The sequence below is a fragment of the Balaenoptera physalus genome (assembly GCF_965194825.1).
Source record: "Balaenoptera physalus genome assembly, chromosome: 8".
Lineage (NCBI taxonomy): Eukaryota > Metazoa > Chordata > Mammalia > Artiodactyla > Balaenopteridae > Balaenoptera > Balaenoptera physalus.
In genome coordinates, this window is record NC_138887.1 from 73,423,198 (window position 1) to 73,441,650 (window position 18,453).

General features: G+C 43.2%; 1 protein-coding gene across 16 annotated transcripts in view; it reads left to right on the forward strand.

Moving 5' to 3' along the window:
- Positions 1–18,453, forward strand: part of LOC309665525 (uncharacterized protein) — a 572,167-nt gene that overhangs the window by 460,865 nt on the left and 92,849 nt on the right. The gene's annotated exons all lie outside the window — the stretch shown is intronic.

Here is an 18,453-nt window from a genome sequence, read left to right on the forward strand (position 1 = left end):
AGCTGTCCTTCAAGGCACGCTGCCCCTGTCCTCTGGCAGGGACAACTTCTCACAGTCAGTGCTGTCCAGGATGCACTCCTTCTAGTTGTGGGGTTCAAGGGTGGAGCCACTGTTATTACTTGTTTATAACACTATCATCCAAAGAGGCTAAGAAAGGTCTTCACTGAGAAGGCATTTTAATGGACTGAGTTGTAGACAAAGGTTGGAATGGAGGGTATTCCCGATAAAGAGAATAAAGAGAACAGAAGGCCAAGGTGTGGAGGTGGGGAAGCACGCAGCATTAGTGGGAGCCACGAATGGGGGAAATCCACGATGAGCCTGGCAACGTGGTCAGGGGGCTCGCGGGGAAGTCTCCAGCGCTGAGCAGAGGGGTTGGTGCTTGTACTTTCTGTGTAGAGAAGTTGCCCTGTTGGCCTCTGTCTCCAAGCCACCAGCAGCCCTGGTTATAAACGTTCCCTTTCATCCCTCCGCGTGTGGACATGGCGTGATCAGCCCCCTGCGGGCTCCAGGCGGGGGAGAGAGCAGAAGCAGCGGGAAGAGCTTGAGGGGAGGGCAAGCGTTCACATCCCCGGAGGGCCCGTTACGTGCCAGGCCTGCTTCTAGGCACCTTTCGTGCAGTGTCATCTTTAACCCATAGAACAATCCTGAGAGGGAGGTGGCATCAGCCCCATCGTACAGATCAAGACACTCCAACATGGTGAGAAATGTGGCTTTTCCTAAGGTCCCGCAGTTCCTAAGCAGCATATGTGGGATTCAGAGCCAGAACTGCCTGATTCTAAAGCCACACAATGAGCCTCACCCTCTCCACCCCATCTGCACAGGCAGTAACAGCAACTGTGACAGTGAGTGAGATAGATGCTCCAGGCTGGAAGCTCATTGCTGGCCTGGCTGTGGAAGTGGGCGGTCCTGGTGCAAACCCGCACAGGCTGAGACTGAAGCCAGGTGGGCCAGGAGGGAGGGAGCAGGCACCACTGTTTTTTAAGTTAGGCTGCTGGAGCTGTCACCTAACTGAATGAGGGGAAACTGCACATCCCCAGCGGAGGGCTGTGTCATCAGCCCCGGGAGTGCATTGGTCTTGGGGCTTTGAGAGGCTTATGGTACTTGAGTATTTGGCCCAGGGGAGTTATCAGGAGGTAGGGAAGGAGCAGGAAAGCTGCCAACTCCATGTCAGTGTTCCCAAGTGGAGGCCTGGCTAAGAGGCAGTTTGGGTGGTCTAGTATTGGTGCCTTCCCAAAACAAGCAGGAGACGCCTGTGTTCCCGGCTAACTCCCACTGTGGCCCTAATCGGCACCCGAGGCCACTGCCTGGGCTTACAGAGCTCATTAGTGCTCACAGAAAGGAAGCTGTCCCTGTCTGGGCAGAGCGGGCTTGAAGAGCAGGCGGGTGGGATGAGAAAAGCTGGAAGCCACCCACTCTGAGGGACTCAGCAGAGCCGACTGTGGGCAGAGGGAAGGATCCTGGAGCAGGAGCCAGGGTGCTGCTCCCCTGGCTGTTTACCTTTAGCAAATCATAAACGCTTTGCAGACAGACTTCAGTGCCTTTGAGCAAGGACTTAGAGTCAGCCAGGCTCTGGCACTAACTAGCTATGTGACCTTGAGTCAGTCACTTGACCTCTCTGAGCTCCCTTTTCCATATCAACAAAATGACGGAAAAGGTGGCTTCTTCATAGGGTTGCTGTAAGGATTAAACAGTGAATACTCATAGACTACTTGGCCCAGTGCCCCACGCATTGCAAGTATTCAATAGATGGGAGGTTTTATTATTGTCATCATCTTTCTCACATGTATAATGCCACAGGCTCTGCTCTGTCTCAGCAAGGGGTTGTTATAATGACCCAATGAGATCGTCTACACATGTGAAAGTACAACTTAGGCCGTAAAGCACCACAAGACAATGGCCAGTCTTCTAAGCAGGGACATGGTGCCTCTGTTCCCTTATGTTCTTTCCTGGGTTCAAGAAAACACCCATTGGAGCATACACTGAGATGGGGCACCCATTGAAGGTAATTGACTGTCACATGGGGGTGATTATTGAAGTGAATAATTCTAATTTCAGAGAAGTTACCTGCCACAAGCGGCTGGCTTTCTACACATACCTGACATTAGAGAAGAAGCTCTACTCACAGAAGAGGTTGGTTTCAGAGCCTGGGACCCCTTGGGATGGGGCAATTTCTTCGTCGTTCTTATTTTCTTTATCTACCAGCCTTCCCTCCACCTCAGCTTCTAGTCTTAAACAGAGCCTTTCTCCATACATATTTGTTAGACGAATGATTTTTTTAACTTTTTAACAAATTGCTTGGACATCCTGGTGAGCCAGGCTCGGTGTTGTGTGTGTAACCCTCCCCTGACCCCAACCCTGGGAGGCTCCGGGGGACACAGTGGGGAAGCCCAGGAGGCCCAGCCCTTTGCCTCTTCAGACCTTTCCAGTCTAGAAACCACAGTGGGAACCTCCGCAGAGAAGAGACCTCGTGGATCGTTTACTCTTCCCTGCTTCCTGGAGGGCCCGCTCCACAGGCTCGCAGGTGGCGCCTCTGAGTTCTATTCTAAGACAACTGAACCTTCACAGAAATCTGGAAAGAATGGCATGACAATCTGAAAATGTCTTCTTCTCAGCCTGCTGAAAGTTTGGCTTAGGTTTGGGTCAAAGGTCAGGTCAATGTTGAAGCTCCCCCTCCCGGGTCACTCCAAGCTGAGAAGGCAGCCCTTCGGGTCTGCTTCGATACAGCCATTGCCAGTCTCCTTGTCATCACCCTGTCCTGCACCTTTGGAGGCTGTGCTATGAATGTTTTGCTTCTGCTGATGTTAGTTAAGCCCTGTGGTCACTGGCCCATTCTGGCCTCTTGCCTACCACATCTGTCTTTATGTCCAGTCTGCCCAAGCCAGTACCCATGCGTCCACGCTCCCATTTCCTGGCTTGTCTCTGTGCCCAAAGCAGGCTTAGCTGCTCCTCGGTTCTGAGAACAATGCCCAGCAGGACTTTTCTGGGCTTTTCTTTGTTGTCCCCCAGGTAAAGTTGCTTGATGGAGAAAGTGTTGCCTCTTTAGTCATGGAGAGCTGCCTGGTGATGCTGTAATGTGGGGTGGCTTGTCTTCATCTGGACTAAAGACCAAAGGGATGGAATTAGTACCACAGCTTGCTCTGTCTGACTACAGGAGCTCCCCATATACCTGATTCAACACTCCAAGGTCATTGGGAGCCACAGGGGTCTGAGAGTGGGGAAGGCAGCGGGGAAGGGATTCCAGCACCCTCGTGATGAACTCTAAGGCACCTGGGAGGAGTCTTTGGTCCACACGCTGTACACTGTGATGTGTTCCAAACACCCAGCTACCACCCTGTTTCCTGGCTTCCTCATGGCTACTGGATATTCCCGCAAACCCAACAGCACAACTGGCCTTGGCTGCTACCAGGCACCAGGTATAGTGTGCTGAATAAGAGCTGGACTCTGAAGTCAGACTGCCTGGGTTTGAACCCTGGCTCTGCTGCTTATTAGCTGTGTGGCCTCAGGCAAGTTGCTCAACCTCTCTGTGCTTCCATTTCCTCATCCATAAAGTGGAGGTGATAATAGGACTTACCTGCCCTAGGTTGTTATAAGAATCAAATGAGTTAACATCTGGAAAGTGCTGTATCAGCAGCTGGCATACAGTAAGTGTTTGTAAAATATAATAAATATTCAGGGATCCAATGTCAATTTTTGCATAGGGTAATAGGGGTAATTACTGGGCAGATGCTCTGAACTTTCTGAATGGTGGGGTTGAAATTCACCTAGAATATAGTGGGAAAAAAATAAACAGTTGACATCCTCAGCATTAGAGAGATATAGCTGCATGCCTTGGTTTCTTCTACTGTAAAACAGGAAACAGAACCCTCCACCTAGAATTTTTTTTTGGAATTAAATAATCCAAATAACTCTCAGCAGAGTACCTGGAAAAAATATTTAATACATGTTTAGCTATACTTATTAGTATTGTTACTGCTGTAGCTGAGACAAGCAAAGGAAGGCTAAGAGTTGTTCTCAGATTCCAGCCCTCCAGGGGACAAGGCAATGTCTGGAGTCATTTCTGGTTGTCATAATTGAGGGGTTGCTACTGGCATCCAGTGGGCAAAGGCCAGGGACGCTGCTAACCATCCTACAGTGTACAGTTCAGCCCTGCACAGCAGAGTCACCCAGCCCCAAATGTCCACAGTACCAAGGTTGACTGCTGTGAGCCTAGCTATCGCCACAGAGCCCCACACCCCAGACTGCTGTGTAATCACCCTTAGAGCACAAATACTTCTGAGTAGACTTACCACACCTTGCACAGAGGAAAGGAGAAAATAATTAGGTCCACTGGATTAACTTCAGGCTTTACAAATGCCAGCATCAGGGAAGCCTATGAAAGCCATATTGACTCCACACCATGCTTCTAGAACAGCTGCTTTGTTGAATTCTCCTTGACGATGTTCATAGGTTTATCAGATGTGGGTTCTGGCTCAATGGGCTTCGGTAGGCCAAGCTCTCTCCCTGCTCCTTGCTTAGAAGGGCCCATGCTTGGTTCAATGGATCTCTGTTACTATTTTGAAATTCTTAATATTTTTTAGCAAGAGGCCACACATTTTCATTTTGTATTGGGCCCCCCAAAATACGTAGCTAGTAATCAAGAAAAATAAATGCTTGTTATTACAAGCTACTGATTTTTACGTTTTAATTTGTATTCTTTCTGCATAGTATCTATCACCTTCTGAAATTGTGGTTCACTTGTTTACTTGTTTATTACTGTCTCCTCCAAACAGAACATAAACTCTATAACAGCAAGCACCTTGTTTGTCTTGTGTGTCTTTGTAGACCCCGGGCCCAGTTCATCATAGGCTTTCAAAAATACTTATTGAATAAACAAGTGAACAATTTCTATAGCTTCTAGAATAAGGCAAAAATCTGAGAACGCTTTACACACAAAAGTCTTGGTTCTGCCCAAAAGAAGAAGCTTTACAGAAGAAGCAACGTTTAAGCTTGTTCATTTTTCTCACTCACCCTTTCTTATCTCTTATCTATTCAGAGTACCCAGAACCTCAGTGAAACTAGGAACCTCTGTAAAATCATGTTCCTCTACATTCATCTTCCAGAAAACTAGTTGGAGGAAAGGATAAGAAAGACTTCTTTTCTTGGGTCACTCCAAGAATAAGTTCATTTGCTCAAGTGTGTTTGGAGCAGAGACTGTTCACTGTCCCCGGATTCATTCTTCCTTTCTATTTTAATAACATAATGCCCAGAGTTTTATCTGGGCACCAGCCACTCAGTTTGGACCTCCCTTGTATCTAGCCATGCCATGTGACTCATTCCAGCCAATAAGATAGGAGCAGAAATAAATTGTACAATAGCATTCACTCTACAGAGTTGCTCTAAGAATGCAGTGAGCTGGCATTTCCCACAAAGGATTTAGAGCAGTGCCTGACTCAAGAGTGAGCACTCAATAAATGGCAGTCAGTCACCATTACTATTTGAATTTCCAATTCTGTACTCATTGCAGAAGGATTATGAATCTTCCGCTGTTCTTACAACCATGGGGTATCACGAGTTTCTCATTACTGATTCAGAGGCTGTTTGTTTATTGTTGTTTATCAGAGTTCATTATCTTTGAAGAGACATTGCAATGGACTAAGTAACTAACAAAGCACCCCCCCATCATATTCCAATTCCTGTGGGCAAATGTATCTCTGGGACCTGGGAAAACTCGTCCCAGCTCAGATCTGCTGTTAATGCTCTCTTCTCAATGTGAGGCTTTACCTAGCACAGGCATTTCCAAGGGCAATTAGAGCCTCCGTAGAAGTGGCCAGAAGTATGCATTTTAGTAATAACTGGTTCCCTATTTGCAATAATTCCAAAACACTATGCTATAAAACTGGGGCCAGTTATGAGAGAAAAAGAGAAACAGAACAAAATAAAATATTTCCCCTAGAAAGCAATGGATTCTGAATGTACGTGTTATACGTTCACGACCCTTTCTTGCATCTGTTTGGCAAATGATGCAGCGTTAGTTTGAGCACTTGATCTTGAATTTAGACAACCTGGATTTCAGTCCCAGCTGCACCTCTCCAGCTGGGTGACCTTGGGTGAGTCACAGTCTCACCAAGTGTCCACATGTGGAGTAGTAACACCCACCTCATACAACTGTGGTTGATTTAAGGAGTGAATGAGAGGAGGCATGCAAAGTCTTACAATAGCATCTGGAGCACAGTGGGCTGCCCTGGTTATTACTGTTGCCTAGTCCAGAACTAATTGGTTACCCCAAGTCGTCTCTGCCACATAACTTCCAGCAGAGCTTCCCGATGCCAGAGCTGGTTCCACAGGTCACCCACAATCGACAGAGCCAGCGGGCAAGCAATTTCCATTCTCGCCGAGAGAGAGACAATTTCCTGTTGTCCTGGTCAATTAAAGAAGTCATAACCGCCTCCTTCCCTCAGTGTTCAGCATTTTACATCACATTCTGTAAATAGAGCACATTCCATCTCCTTGTAGCCCAGCCCCTCCCAGCCAGGACCATCTTTCTATGGAACGTTCCCATCCATTTCATTGTGTTGTCCAGTTTAGAGTCTGGTTCAGAGCCTTGGGAATCACATCCTCCATCGGTTTCTCACCATAGGTGACTCTCTGGGAACAGGCCTCACAGAGGGACTCCGACAGTCTCCTGGGCTAAGATGTGGGCCCAACACATTTTAAGCAGGGAAGGAAATCCCTTTGAGCTGCTGCATAGGCCATGGCAAAGGTTCATGAGAAAGTGCTTTAATACGCAGAGACTCAGGAGACTCCTCAACTCAGAAGGGGCAGGAGCAGAGTTCGTGAGAAATAGGATAAACGTTCAGGTCTAAGACCCCACCATACTTTCAGATATCCACACCCTTTCCTGCGTTTTCTCCCATAAAGCAGCAAAAAGCAGTATGTACCACAAGAGTGCCTCAAGCCCAGGCTGGAGACACACACACACACACATACAAAATAACAACTCTCTCGTGGCCCCATTACATAGAGCTCTCCTCTTGACCAGCATGAAAATATCTGTAATAATACAATTCAGGAATAAGTCATGTCATTTTCTACTAGTCTTTGTTATTGAATCAATAAAAGTTTCTCATTTTAAATAACTACAACACTACTCTCCTGAAAATAATGCTCAGAGGGTTTTAAAAATACGTTAAGAATATTCCTCAATCGCACATAAGCCGCCATCCAAAGAAAGCTAGAGGAACCAGGCTATCACTTGGACATGTAGTCACGCGTATACGTGGGTCTCAGTGGGTCTCTCAGCTTCTCTGAGTGCAATAATGAAGGCATTAAATTACGACGTCAGAGGCCCCAGTTCACAAATAATATCAGTTTATTATTTCTAATCATATTAAGTTAGAAAATAGTCTTGAGATGTAATGTCATCCCAGAATGGCTAAAGTATTGATTATGTGAAGCTGCATTCATGGATAATTCAAGGAGCCTGATTTCATTTAATTTCAGTAATTTTTAAAGCATTCCAACAAATTTCCTATAAAGCAAATAATCCTAAATTATTCCCATAAATAATGTAGATATATGGTCAGATTTACTTAGTATTTACCCGTTACACTTTACATTATGAGTTAGAAAAAAAGGATTATTTTTAATCCTGCTTTCCTGATCCCCAGTGTCTTCCTGGAGGCAGATAGGCCTTTAATAGAATATATTGCAATTTAAAAAGATAAATATGGACGTTATCCATATAGGACTTGTGGCAATCCATTGATGCTGTCATTTTCTTATAATTCTATTATGTCTAAAGCTGAAACTCAGTACTCTATGATGTAAGATTATGACTACAAGGAAAAGCATATAGCCAGGTGTCACCATGTGGACCTGCTTTAGCTAGACTTACAGAGAACACTTAACCCCGCCAGAGCCTCATTCTTCCCTGCCTGCTGGCAAATCGTAACCCGGGGCGGGACAAAAAAGTAGCCTGGTCTCCCCAGCTGAAAACCACATTCTCCCACACACTCTAGGAAATGACCCCAGAGCCCCAGCATCTGATGAATAGGAAAGCCCAGCTACCAGTGTCAACAGCTTAATCCACATTTAATGAACACCTACTATGTACCAAGATGCAGGCAAGGCTCTGAGGGATCTAAGATTAACCAAATCGTATTTCCTTCCTTCAAGACATTCCCAATTTGATGCATGTTATAGTGAGAGGCTCAGGGAAGTGAGGTGCAGGGTGGCTGGGGGCCTCTTCTCCCTGAGTGGAGACTGCCAGGATGAAAAACTCACCGCCCTCTAAAACCACCACCACATTTATGGCATTGCTTTCCATTTCCTTCTTCTCTTGAGCACAGGAATTAATATTTTTGCATTTACCAAGCAGCTAGTCAATACCTGCCATGTCCCAGGTACTGCTCTAGGTGTTAGGAATACAGCGATCAATGAGATGCTGACCGGGCCCTTGAGAGACTTACAGTCTAGCAGAGAATACAGACAAGTAAATGGAAACTGTATGGCGCGCTATGCGGTATAAGAGTAAATGCTTGGTGCTATAGGGTTGTGGACGGCCGTCTAGGGGAGGCGACATCTAAGCTGAGTCTCCAAACATGATAATACCATGATGTAAAAGGGGACGTGGGAAAGGGGTACAGCATCCTAGACAGAAAGCAGCAGCACGTGCAAAGGCCCAGAGTGAGAGAGAGTGACACGGCAGGGAACTCCCTGGTGGTCTGTCGGGAATACCTGGTGCGAGGAGGTGAGAGAGAAACACAGAGCCAGCTCCAGGAAGGCCTGCCATCTTGATGCTGTGCTGTCAGGGTGGCGCCGTGGCTGACTCGCCTGGTTGGCCTCGGCTTTGTTCCACCCACCAGCATACCTCCTTGGCCTTTGCCCCGTAGGCCAGAGAATCCAGTGGACACTCTCTCCTTTGTCTCTCACTCACATCCACCAGGTTATTCATTAGACTTGTCCCATCTCTGTTCCCAAGATTTCGTGAGCAATAGGCAAAGTACCTTCACACAATTAATGAGCCTGCAGTTACCGATCTAAACCTGAGACTCGTGCCCTCAAGACTGTTTCCTCTCAGGATATTTATTAGCTTAGAAGACATGTGTGGGCAGAGCATGTTATTTAGTGACCTGTAATGCCGGAATAATGATCACAATAAATCAGACCTCATTATTATGTGCGGGAGAGCTGGACAGCCCAACTGGCTGGGTAATGAGGTCTAATTTAATGCCCTTATATTATTCTCCACATGTTGGCTGGGAAGTCGGGGGTGGGGGGTGGCAAGTCTCATAGGTCCAGATGCCCTGAATGTGCAGCAGTTACACAGGGAGGCTAGTAGCCCAAGCATGTGTTAGGAGTCAGGAAAAGAGTGCTCTGTCCCTCTGAGTGGCTTACTACCGAGGTCTGGTCCTCTCACACACACTTAAACAGGAAGAGCTAATTATAACAACCAGCAGCACCCTGGGATCTATTTCTTAGGAGTAAAAGACAAGTTGTAGAGGCGAGAAGCCAGCGAAGACAGAGAAATCAGAATCTCCATGAAAAGAAATACAATCGTCAGAGGGCTTACTTCAGGAGCCATGCTTCACCAACAGGCCTCTAATAGTGTCTGTTCAGAGCACCAGAGCCAGGGGAGATGGCTCTGGGTCCAGCCTTCTTTGGACATGACCAGCCCTCACTTATTTCTTGCTGTGAGGAGCAATCCATTATTGTGGTTTTTAATTCTTCATGCACAGCCTTTTCTCATTGATTACCTAACATCATTAGTTTGGGCCCATCCCATACAAAAGTCGATGGAGTGATCAATTTTAACCATATGGTGTACAAAAATTTGCTCTTAAAGCATCCAGAGACTGAAATCATTTATCTTTTGCCCACCAAATCGTAAATCTTTTCCTGATATTGGTTTCTTGTTGGGTAGCAGACATAAAGAAGGAGCCAGCCAGAGACCTTTGTGTAGGTGGCCTTCTCCAGCTCCCTATGGAGCTATCATCTATGAAACCTCCAACATCCGATGGCGGTTACAAAATGTAATATCTGTGTGTGACGTCAGGTGCCCAACAGGCTGTAACGCTGGACACTCTGTAAGCTATAGCTCTCTCACTCGCCTCCTCCTCAATTTCCAACCCTCTCATTTCAATCAGAACCAGGTTACAGCCAGCAAAGCATCAGGCACCACCACATGTTTGGGGCTCATGGTAGGGCAGCTGGGCTCCCATAAAAAGCAATATTTAGTCAAGTCCTCGTTGTTCTCCACAGCAACAAAATAACAGGGTTCTCCTGCATTTTCCTGAGCAACAACTTGAGCATTTAGTTCTTTGGGGCACAGAGAAAATGCTTTCTCCATGTTACCTTTGCAGTTGACTAGGATTCTTAGGCCTGCTGCTCTTAGACCTGGGATCTCCAGGCTTATAATCAGACAGAAAACCTTTTAATAATACAAACTATGATGCAGGATGGTCATCCCAAGTTTAGGAGGGTAACTGCTAGGAGAACTCAGTTGTGTTTAAAGCACTCAGAAAAATAGGAAAAGAATATTTGTTCCCTTCAAAAATCTTTTGTGTTGCAGGTCATCTAGCTGGAGTTTTAGCTGAATGTGAGAGGTCTGTGGAACATAAAATGAATCATTGAGAAGGGGCTAAGTGTGTGCTGGGCTACCAAGGCAGTCTTTCTTGATTAGAAGCCAAAACAGTGAGATAGAGGGGCGGAGAATGGTAGAGTAGAATCCGTTGGAGGTTCAAAGTGATCACAATGAGGTGAAAATTGACCATAGGCAAAATGATCCTTGAAAATCACTCAGGATGGTACGCACTGGAGATGGACAGCCTGGATCTCAGTGAAGTCAACCAAGCTAGATTTTCTGTGGCATTGAACTACGTGACTGTGTCTTCACTTGAGCTTTTATTTAGGGACTAGTTGGCATGAAGAATTTGTGTCCATGAACACTAGAATGACACAAAGTGTAAAAAGAGGCTGTTGCTCTGAGGGGGCAGGAAGACTGAAGTCACCTGCAACAGGAGCAAGGTTGTGCTTCCCACTCCATGTACACTTCAGCACAGTGGCTCTCAAACTTCGGCCCTCACCAGAATCACCAGAGGCCGGTTGAAGGACAGACTGACGGACCCACCCCCAGAGTTCTGATTCAGTAGGTTTGAGGTGGGCCTGAGGTCTGCATTCCTAGTGATGCTGCTACGAGTCCGCTGAACACACTTTGAGAACAGCTGCTTCAGGGAGGACCTTGTTTTGTGGACTGATGGGAGGGAGCTTCTGTTCTAACCACCTCCCTGTGTTGTCATGATGCGTTACTGGCCCATTTACTACCACAATTCCATCTTCCCCAAGCAGACACCTGTCTCCAGCTGTAGTTTCTACTAGCTTCACTTCGTTCTATTATTATTGGTCTATTTTCCCAGGCTGAGGATGAATGTATGACGGCCTTCACAATGTTGAAAGAGTTCAGTCTTTAATTCCTTGCTGATATTGGCCTGCAGTTTGCTCCATCATTTCACCAACAGTGCCTATATTTGCTAGAACACTCAATATTTTTATATGTAGAGCAATACTCCTTTTTTTGTTTCTTTGAGCTAAGTCAGGCATTCTCACATGTGTGTATTTCATTAGCCATCATCAGTCAAACTTACCCACAGAAAAAGAAGCCATAAAAGAGTAAATAACACATGTTACAGAATATACTCAAGATAGAAGGTTAAAGCGCTGGCTTACCACAGGATTCAGAACATGCAGGAGATGTGCCGATTAATCAAGTGCGAGTTAGATATATAAAGCATTTCAGAGACAAATAATGTTAAAACACATCAGTCCTTCACAGATAGGACTTAAAAATTCATGCTAAGTGTGCATAGTTGAAACATAAACTGTGTCAGTGATGTATTCCATGGAATGTGTTTTACTGTAATAAGGAAAATAGAAGTTATACAGTTCACAGGAATGAAAAGAAGAAAGGCAGAAATCCACCTCACAGCTAGTTGCCTGGCTTCAGTGGGTGACATAGATAAAGCTAAGTGAGCTAATTAAAGGCAGTTTACACAGTGGAAAGAAAAAGACACTGAACAAACCTATTTTACCAATGGCCTCATCAGGACTGGAGGAGTCTCTTTCCCAGAGTCCAGAACTCCCAAACTATGAAAAAATTCAGAATCTGTTTTCATCTTTTGTTTAGAATCATTTAAGAACTTTTAGTTGAGAATGGTTTCGTGCCTGGCTGTTTGAACTTTTTATTTAAAAAGTAGCATATATATATGTATTAAATTAAATATACATAAATTTAAAATTAAATTCAATAGGTATACAAATTTTAAATTTTAGTAGTATATATACATACTTAAATATTTCTTATATATCTCTAATCTTACTAATTTAACAGAAAGATATAGTGGTTTTTAAATGGAGGATTGTTTTCCTGATGTTTGGAAATGACGATGTTTTCCTTCATGTCTGCCTTTTAGTTTTTCATGCCCAAGGCTGGGAGTATCCCAAACAGAAACCACCACTCATGTGGCCGCTACATCTACAAATTCTGACTTCCCGGAGCACGGCAGCCTCTGGGAAGGCATTCTTGCCAATTCAATCCCATCTTAGGGTTGCAAAGTAATACACCTATTAGAGGATCCAATTATTCAGGAAAGACTTGAGGAATGTTCTACAATAATAATGTCAGGGTAATTCAAGTCCCCACTTCTTTCATACCCACAGTCTCCTCTCTTCCAAGTCAGGAAACTACTGAGAGTTTTTGTGAAAGCATAACTTTCTTCCTACTTTTCTAAGAATATTATAGTCAACATACTGCCACATCCTTTTTCTCTCTCTGTTTTTCTTCCTCCTACTCTGTAATTAAAATGTCCAGCATATAAATCTTTTCTCTTGTTTCCAGCTTTGCATGGGTAAAGGTTGTAATTCTGGGATAGACTTAATTACATACTCCGTGTTGCACTCTGTGCCAATTATAAGCTTTAACAAGAATCTTACAGTCTCTAGTTCTGACATTTCCCAAGTGAACATCCACAAGTATCGTTGGCTCCTGATTGCCTGAAGAGTGTCAATACCTCCAAGCTACAAGGATTTAAAGTTTGGAGAATATATGGTGAGCCCTGACTGATCCACACCAGATACTATTCTACTCTGGACATTAATCTGCACTGAAGATTGTGGAGGACCTGTGGTTCTTTTTTTCCTCCTTTATCCATCATAAGCACCATTCTCCAGCTCGTATAGGCTGTTCCTAGGCCTTATTTCCTTATCCCCTTCTTTGAGAAAGCCCCAAATTAATGTCTGTATTTTTCAAAACAATACTAACTGCTATAACGGAAGAACCCAGAAATCTCAATGGTTTAAAAAATTTCTTTCTCACTCATGTCACAGCCCAGTGAGCTTGTTCTTGATTAGAAGGCTCCCCTCCATATGACAATTTAGGGACCCAGACCCTTTCCGTCTTGTGGCTCATCATTTTCATTAGGCAGCTCCCAAAGTTGTCCTAGAAGTCATTGCCACCTAACCACCTGAAGGGACAATAAGTATGGAGAACCTCACGTGGGAAGTGGTGCAAATCATTGCCACTCATGTTGCACTGGCCCAAGCCTAGTTGCACAGCCACCCAGTTGCAATAGAGGCTGGAAATGCAGTCAGCTCTGTAAGCCCAGGAAGAAGAGGAAGCAAGTTTGGGTGACTCCCCAGCAGCCTCTGCCACAGTGGCCTTTGGACATTCTCTCACTGATTGAAGATGGAAATAGGAAGGAAACATGGCTGACCTGCTGTCTGCAGCCTCTCTTATTCCTGGTTTTTGGACTTCGTGGTAAGGGGAATCCTAGGCCTGCCCATGGGAAGAGTCTTCTAAGAGAAGAGAAGAAAAAAAATGACAAAATGAATACCAAGAAATCATAGCTCCTTTGTTGCTATTAATGTATGTGCATGAATTTAAAACAATTTAGCAGACATAACAGGAAGTTAGGCATTCACTGTGAGAAGCTCAGAGAAATAACTGGTAGCCCACAAAATTTTAGCACCTCCTTAGTATACAGCTGGGGATGACTTTTTGCTTCCCATTGTGAGAGGGAGGCTCATCTAAGGCCTTTGATTTTGCTGAGCTACACAATGCAATCTTTTGGTGTCTTCTCATTTGTTAGCAACTGTGAGATGCCAGTGCCATGCATGTTGTGGAAGCAAGTGTTACCCGCTCAGATGCACAGGGAGTGCAGACAGCAAGACATCTGAAGAACTGTGAGAAAGACTCTTTACAACTAATCGCTCTGCATGATGCAAGGAACCCAGTGAATTAACAGTCACCGAGGTCCTGGGGGTAATTTGATTTTTATGGTAAACCCTGTGGGAGCTTTTCCCCTACTGTTCCTATTTTTGGTTAACTTTATCTTGTTTGCTTTTATGAACACAAAAGACTGGAAACCATTAACACTGAGAAAGAGTTCTCAGATTTGATTTGGCCATCATTTCACAAGATCTGCCAATCCAAACCAGATTTGGGGACCCCAGGGAGGGAAGGGATCTGGAAGCTGGGAGAACACACAAATGCACAATCACCTCGTCATTGCAGACTACATCCCAAAGGCCTGGGGAATCGAGAGGAGTCAAGGAAAGGACTGTGTTTCTTCCCTTAGGCCCAGTTTCCATTCTTAGAAGACATTATATGGGTTCACTCCTGCTCCCTAATCATAGAATAAACTAGATCCCAGAAGAGACTAGAGATCTGTCAGAGTTCTTCTCTCACTGATCTGCGGGTCCACAGCCTTCAGCCTACCTCAGAAATATTTCATTGCTTAGGTGAGAGACCTCATGAGAGGTCTATAGTCCCCATGGAGGCAAAGCATCTGGGCCATTTTATGTGGTTCTCAGGAATTAGAATGCCTAGTGCTATTCACATCTTTAGAAAGATTTCCTATGACATTATTACAGCACTCTATGCAATTCAACTGCTCAAGATCCATTTGAGCATTTGTTAATCTTTGCTTCTTTGTTACGCCTCCTGGTCTCCTGTCTCATGTTCCTTTCACTGATTATTATCTTCACAGCCATTGGGCAGGAATAGGAAATACGTATAGCTGATTCACTTTGCTGTACAGCAGAAACTACCATAACATTGTAAAGCAACTATACTCCAGTAAACATTTTTAAAAACCTATCTCTTTTCCCCTGTGAATGAAGTGGGGCTTTCTCCATATTTTCCTTATTATTCAATCCCGAGCCACATTTAATTTCAAGTTGATCATGAAAGTCTTAGTGCATAGTCAACACCCAAGTGCCTATAAAGCAGCATTAAGAAGAAGAGTTTTGTCATCAGTGATGAATAGGAGGCAATTAGGAAACTTCAAGAAGCGCTAATATAGTAGAGGTCACACACTCAAAGGCTGATATGGGTGGGGAGGCTGGGGGGTCAACAAGGTAATAAAGAGTGAAGCTGGCTGGGTGGAGCTTGGGGTCAACTGAACAGCACCTGCTGTATCTGAAGTGGCCACCATCCCCAGCTCCTGATGGCTGCCAGGCTCAATGGGGACCCAGTGTTGCCAGATCTACAGATTTTTTCAAGAGAAGCTGGGAATAAATACTTCTATATGAATTTATCCCAATTATGCAATGACGAAAATCAATTCATTTTAAAATACTTTGCTAGTCTAACCAGTCTCATCTGATGGTGGCTGCCCATGGAGCCTCTGGTTTATAACCTCTACAATTCTACCCCTCTACAAATAATTGAGAGCCAGCTGTTTTGTTTTTAATTTTTATTGGAGTATAGTTGATTTACAGCGTTGTGTAAGTTTCAGGTGTACAGCAAAGTGGAGAGCCAGCTATTACTGAAATGCTCCATTTGTACATTGGTACAATTCCAGGTCATAGGATTTCCATGTGCAAAATAAAACAATCCACATTCAGGACTTATCACTAGAAATAGAGATAAAACAAATGTAATCTACAGGCTTTCATGTGTTTTACCTTTTCTAAAAGTATGATCTTTTCTCCACATTTTAAATTATTCAACATGACTAGATATAATTTTCATTGAAAAGAGTTTTTTTTTTAAACTGAAGTATAGTTGATTTACAATATTAGTATCAGGTGTACAGCATAGTGATTCAGTATTTTTACAGATAATACTCCATTAAAAGTTATTACAAGATAATGGCTATAAGTACCTGTGCTATACAATATATCTTAGTTGCTTATCTATTTTATATGAAGTAGTTTGTATCTCTTAATCCTATACCCATATCTTGCCCCTCTCTCCTTCTCTCTCCCCACTAGTAACCACTAGTTTGTTTTCTATATCTGTGAGTCTGTTTCTGTTTGGCTATATACATCCATTTGTTTTATTTTTTAAATGCCACATATAAGTGATATCATATGATATTTGTCTTTCTCTGTCTGACTTACTTCACTTGGTATGATAATCTCTAGGTCCATCCATGTTGCTGCAAATGGCAATGTTTCATTCTTTTTATGGCTGAGTAGTATTCCATTGTATATACATACAATATATGTATATTGTATGTCCATCTGTCGATGGACACTTAGGTTGCTTCCATATCTTGGCTATTGTATATAGTGCTACTATGAACATTGGGGTATGTGTACCTTTTCGAATTAGTGTTCTTGTTTTTTCCAGATGTATACCCAAGAGTGGGATTGCTGGGTCATACGGTAGCTCAATTTTCAGTTTTTTGAGGAACCTCCATACTGTTTTCCATAGTGGCTGCACCAATTTACATTCCCACCAACAGTATACAAGGGTTCCCTTTTTGCCACTTCCTCACCAACATTTGCTTTTGTAGGCTTTTTAATGATGGCCATTCTGACAGGTGTGAGGTGGTACTGCATTGTGGTTTTGATTTGCATTTCTCTAATAATTAGTGATGTTGAGCATCTTTTCATGTGCCTGTTAGCCATCTGTATGTCTTCTTTGGAAAAATATCTATTTAGGTCTTCTGCCTATTTTTTGATTGGGTAATTTTTTTTTATATTGAGTTGTATGAGCTATTTATATATTTTGGATATTAACTCCTTGTTGGTCACATCATTTGCAAATATTTTCTCCCATTCCGTACCATAGGTTGTCTTCTCATTTTGTTGATGGTTTCCTTTGCTGTGCAAAAGCTTTTAAGTTTAACTAGGTTCCTTTGTTTATTTTTACTTTTATTTCTTTTGCCTTTTTACTTTCATTAGGAGACAAATCCAAAAATATATTGCTACGATTTATGTCAAAGAGTGTTCTGCTTATGTTCTCTTCTAGGAGTTTTATGGTTTTAGGTCTTACATAAGGTCTTTAATCCATTTTGAGTTTATTTTTGTAGACAATGGGAGGAAATGTTCTAATCTCATTGTTTTACATATAGGTGTCCAGTTTTCCCAGAACCACTTATTGAAGAGACCCATCTTTTCTTCATTGTATATTCTTGCCTCCTTTGTCATAGATTAATTGACCATAGGTGCATGGGTTTATTTCCAGGCTCTCTGTTCTGTTCCATTGATCTGTGCATCTGTTTTTGTGCCAGTACCATGCTCTTTTGATTACTGTAACTTTGTAGTATAGTCTAAAGTCTGGGAAGATGAAACCTCCAGCTTTGTTCTTTTCTCTCAAGATTGCTTTGGCAATTTGGTGTCTTTTGTGATTCCATATGAATTTTAAGATTAGATTGCTTTGGGTGGTATGGCCATTTTAAACAATATTAATTCTTACAACCTAAGGGCACAGGATATCTTTCCATTTCCTTATATTATTTTCAGTTTTCTTCATCAGTGTTTTATAGTTTTCAGAGTATAGGTCTTTCACCTCCTTGGTTAAGTTTATTCCTAGGTTTTTGGGGTTTTTTTTGGTGTCATTTTAAATGGGATTTTTTTTTCTTTCTCTTTCTGATTGTTCATTATTAGTGTATAGAAAAGCAACAGATTTCTGTATATTAATTTTGTATCTTGCAACTTTACTGAGTTCATTTATTAGTTCTAATAGTTTTTTGGTGGAAACTTTAGGGTTTCCTACATATGTCATCTGCACAAAGTTACAGTTTTACTTTTTCTCTTCCAATCTGGATGCCTTTTATTTCTTTTTCTTGAGTGTTTGCTGTGTCTAGGACTTCCAATACTGTGTTAAATAGAAATGGCAAGAGTGGGCAAGCTTGTCTTGTTCCTGAATTTAGAGGAAAGCCTTTCAGCTTTTCACAGTTGAGTATATGGTTTTGTGATAAATGGCCTTTATTATGTTGAGATATGTTCCCTCTATACCCACACTGATGAGGTTTTTTTTTTTTTTATCATGAATAGATGTCGAATTTTGTCAAATGCTTTTTCTGCATCTATACAATCTGATCATATGATTTTTATCCTTTCTTTGCTTAATATGGTGTATAACATTGATTGATTTGTGAATATTGAACCATCTTTGGGTCCCTGGAATAAATCCAACTTGATCATGATGTATGATCCTTTTTACATATTGTTGGATTTGGTTTGCTA